General features: G+C 42.7%; 1 long non-coding RNA gene across 1 annotated transcript; it reads right to left on the bottom strand.

Moving 5' to 3' along the window:
• Window positions 1-3,318: 3,318 nt before the first annotated feature.
• LOC138155776 (uncharacterized) lies at window positions 3,319-3,787 on the bottom strand. The gene is made up of 2 exons (XR_011166986.1): window positions 3,606-3,787; window positions 3,319-3,514 (listed from the first exon to the last, which is right to left on the bottom strand). It is a non-coding gene; the product is annotated as an uncharacterized lncRNA (long non-coding RNA).
• Window positions 3,788-4,158: the final 371 nt, after the last annotated feature.

The following is a 4,158-nucleotide window of genomic DNA, read 5'->3' as shown; positions in this document are numbered from 1 at the left end:
CCCACTTGTTCTATTCTCTACTTTGATCCTGTCCCTTTTCTTTTTTTTTTTTTTAAAGCAATTGGGGTTAAGTAACTTGCTCAAGGTTACATGGCCAGTTACTTCTGGGTGTGGTGCTGAGCATCTGAGCCCGGGATTTGATCTCCAGGTCATCCCGACACTGGAGCCAGTGCTTTTACTTGTTGAGCCACCTGGCTCCCCCTAAGCAATTGGGGTTAAATTACTTGCTCAAGGTTATATGGCCAGGTGTTTCTAGGTGAGTGCTAAGTGTCTGAGCCTGGGATTCGATCTCCAGGTCATCCCAACACTGAAACAGGTGCTCTTACTCACTGTACTACCTGACTGCCCCAATCCTGTCCCTTTTCAAAAGAGGGTGCTTGCAACTTCACTCCCTCCCAGCCTGCCCTCCCTTCCATCATCCCCCCTCTCATCGCCTTCCCCCCTACTCTCCTGTAGGATGAGATGCCCTATTTAGTGTGTATGTCATTCCCTCCTTAAGCCAAATTCAATGAGAATAATGTTGACTCATTCCCTTTCACCTTTCTTCCCTCTGTCTATGTATACCTGTACACATATATACACACACTCACATATGGATCCATATGCCCAAATACCCTCCTATATAGACATATGTATGTATGTATACATATATATTCATTAACATTTCTATTCCCTTCAACTATTCTCATACTGAGAAAAGTTTCATAAGTTACAATTATTGTTTTTCCATTTAGGAATGTAAATAGTTCAACTTTGATAAGTTCCTTATGATTTCTTTTCCCTGTTTACATTCTCCTGCTTCTTGCATCTGAATGTCAAATTTTCTATTCAACTCAGTTTTTTTCAGCAAGAATGCTTGAGAGTCCTCTATTCCACTGAATGACCATATTTTCCCCTGAAACATGATACTCAGTTTTGCTGGGTAGGTGACTCTTGGTTTTAATCCCAGCTCCCTTGACCTCCAGAATATCACATTCCAAGCCCTTCAGTCCCTCAGAGTAGAAGCTGCCAGATCCTGTGTTATACTTATTGTGTTTCCATAATATTCAAATTGTTTCTTCCTGGCTGCTTGCAATATTTTATCCTTGATCTGTGAACTCCAGAACCTGGTTATAATATTCCTAGGAGTTTTCTTTTTGGGGTCTTTTTCAGCAGGTGATAGGTATATTCTTTCAACCTCTATTGTGCCCTCTGGTTCTAAAACATCAGGGCAATTTTCCTTGAGAATTTCTTGAAGCATGATTTCTAGGTTCTTTTTTGGATCATGGCTTTCAGGTAGTCCAGTGATTTTTAAATTATCTCTCCTGGATCTATTTTCCAGGTTAGTGGTTTTTCCAATGAGATATTTCACATTATCTTCTATTTTTTCATTTGTTTGGATTTGTTTAATAGTATCTTGATTTCTTATAAAGTCACTAGCTTCCATTTGCTCCAGTCTAATTCTGAAGGAATGATTCTCTTCAGTGAGCTTTTGAGATTCTTTCTCCAGCTGGTAAATTTGGCTTTTTAAGGCATTCTTCTCCTCATTGCCTTTTTGAGCCTCTTTTACCATTTGAGTTAGTCTATTTTTTAAGGTGTCATTTTTGTCAGTCAGTTTGTTGACTCTCATTTCATAATTTTTTTGCATCATTATCATTTCTCTTCCCAGTTTTTCCTCCTCTTCTCTTATTTGGTTTTCAAAATCCTTCTTAAGCTCCTCTATGGCCTGTAACCAGCTCGTATTTTTCTTGGAAGCTTTTGGTACAGGAGTTCTGACTTTGATGACTTCTTCCTGTTCCATGCTTTGATCCTTTTTGTCCCCCAAATAGGAGTGTAAAGTTGGATTCCTGTGCTTCCTTTGTTTGCTCATGTTGCCACTCAATTACTTGACTTTTGAGCTTTTTGCCACAGTAGAACTCTGCTACCAGAAAAGGGACCTTTATATGAAATGCTGGGGTTTTCTCAGCTGCTGGAAGTACTAGTTGTCTGCCCTCTCTGAAGCCTCCACTCTCCCCGGGAAACTGGTCACACACCCCAGGACCTGCACTCCAGACCACAATCTAGATCCAAGTAGGTTAAAGCAAGATTGATTACTCCTAAGACTAGTTGCTTAGTCCCCCTACAATCTTCAGCCAGGTGCTCTGAAGCAGCCATGTGGCAGCAGCTGCATTGCCACAGTCCCTCAACCACTTCTTCCTCCAGGGGGTAAAAGCTGGACCAAACTCCCAAACTCCTGGTTCACAAAGTCCACACTGCACTGAACCTTTTTGTAGCAGCAAGCACCCCAGTGTCCCCAGGGTGCCTGCTCACACAGGTTCTTGGATCTGCTTTGTTAAAGGAAAGCAACTCAAAATGGGTTAACAAGCTTACTTTAATCAGTCAGACATATATCGTTTACCTTATTCAGGAGAAAAGGTCAGCACCCTCAAAGTATACAGGCATAATTATCAAGACAGAAACATCAAGTAGACAGATTTCCAAACTGTCCAACCATTACATCCATACCCAGTCAACATCTGGGTTTCCACATTCTGGGTTTTTCAAAGCCGGGGGACTCTCAACAACGGCTTCCCAGAATTCAGATCAAATCACAGAACACTTCTCAAAGTGAGTCCCAAAACAAAGCTACACATCAGGGCTTATATAGCCTTCTCCTGGCTCAGAGAATGTAACAACCTTATTGACCCACTGGCCAATCAAAAAGTATCTACTGAAAAACAAGCCTCCCTCCCCAGGCTTCTGGTGCACTTTAGCCTAGGGGCAGGGAAGATCTTTAAAATTTACATTCGCATTACAACCTGACACTTTGTCCTTATCATCTATGGGTTCATAATTCTGGAAACCACCATAGCTGCTGGTGATCTGAAGTCCCTCCAGCCGGTGGCTGGTTGTTGCTGCCCTAAGGCACCAACCTTGGGCTCATGCTGGGATGGGCTAGGCTCCCAGAGTGCTGAGCTGGCCCCTTCCTGCTGGCCTGACAGCCTGTCTTCAGTGGGAAGTTAGCTTCTTTCTGTCATTTTGTTGGTTCTGTAGCTCCCAAATTTGTTTAGAGTATTTTTTACATGAATTGGAGGAGGTGGAAGTGGGAGCCACGAGGAAGTCCTGTTTCTACACCACCATTTTGACTCTGCCTCCCAGGAGTCTTTCAACAATGAGATAATACGGTCATGGAATAAGAAATGAGAAGCTGCTTAAATATAAAAATCAAAAGATTTACAGGCAAAGGAAACACACACTCACACATGCACCCACACACACCCATGTAATTATCTCAGAGGGAAGCAACTAACATTAAGGATAACCAAGTTTTATATATATATACATATATATATATATATAATTCTGGAAAACTTTATTTTTATCATAGGTGGAATGGGGACACAGCAAGTTAGATGATTCTAATTTTGTTGGCAACATCTAAAGCATCATAATCTGGAGCAAGATGGACATAGGCCTTCTTCTCTCCATCGGGCCGGATTAGTGTGTTGACCTTGGACACGTCGATGTCATACAGCTTCTTTACGGCCTGCTTGATCTGATGCTTGTTGGCCTTCACGTCCACAATGAAGACTAGGGTGTTATTGTCCTCAATATTCTTCATAGCAGACTCGGTGGTCAAGGGAAACTTGATGGCATAGTGATCAAGCTTGTTTCTGAGAGGGGCACTCTTCCGAGGGTATTTGGGCTGCCTTTGAAGTCTCAGTGTCTTGGGTTGCCGGAAGGTGGGGGATGTTCGGATCTTCTTCTTTTTGTGGCTATGGACACCCTTCAGCACTGCCTTCTTGGCCTTCAGGGCCTTGGACTTGGCTTCTGTCTTGGGGGGGACAACAGCTTCCTTCTTCGCCTTCGGCGCCATGTTGGGGGAAAGGGCACCAAGTTTTATATTTAATCCTGGAGGTGATAGAGAGCCACAAGAATTTACTGAATAGAGGGATGACATGGTTAGACCTGTAATTTAGGACAATCAGTCTCACAGAGGAGTGCAGGACAGATTGAAGTGGGTGAAATTTGAAGCAGACCTCAAATAGGCTTTTTTAAATAGTCTAGATGTGATGTGATATGGGCCTACCCCAGGGTGGGTGCCAATTTCACAGGAGAGGAGGGACCATTTAAAAGAGATGGCATGCAGGTAAAAACAAGACTTGACAGCAGATTAGATATAGGTGATGAAAGAGACTG

The sequence above is a fragment of the Petaurus breviceps genome, unplaced genomic scaffold (assembly GCF_028583685.1).
Source record: "Petaurus breviceps papuanus isolate PSGF00001 unplaced genomic scaffold, PetGlider_PUasm1.0 98, whole genome shotgun sequence".
Lineage (NCBI taxonomy): Eukaryota > Metazoa > Chordata > Mammalia > Diprotodontia > Petauridae > Petaurus > Petaurus breviceps.
The sequence above is the reverse complement of the archived record's forward strand: the minus strand, read 5'-3'. Positions and strand labels throughout refer to the sequence as shown.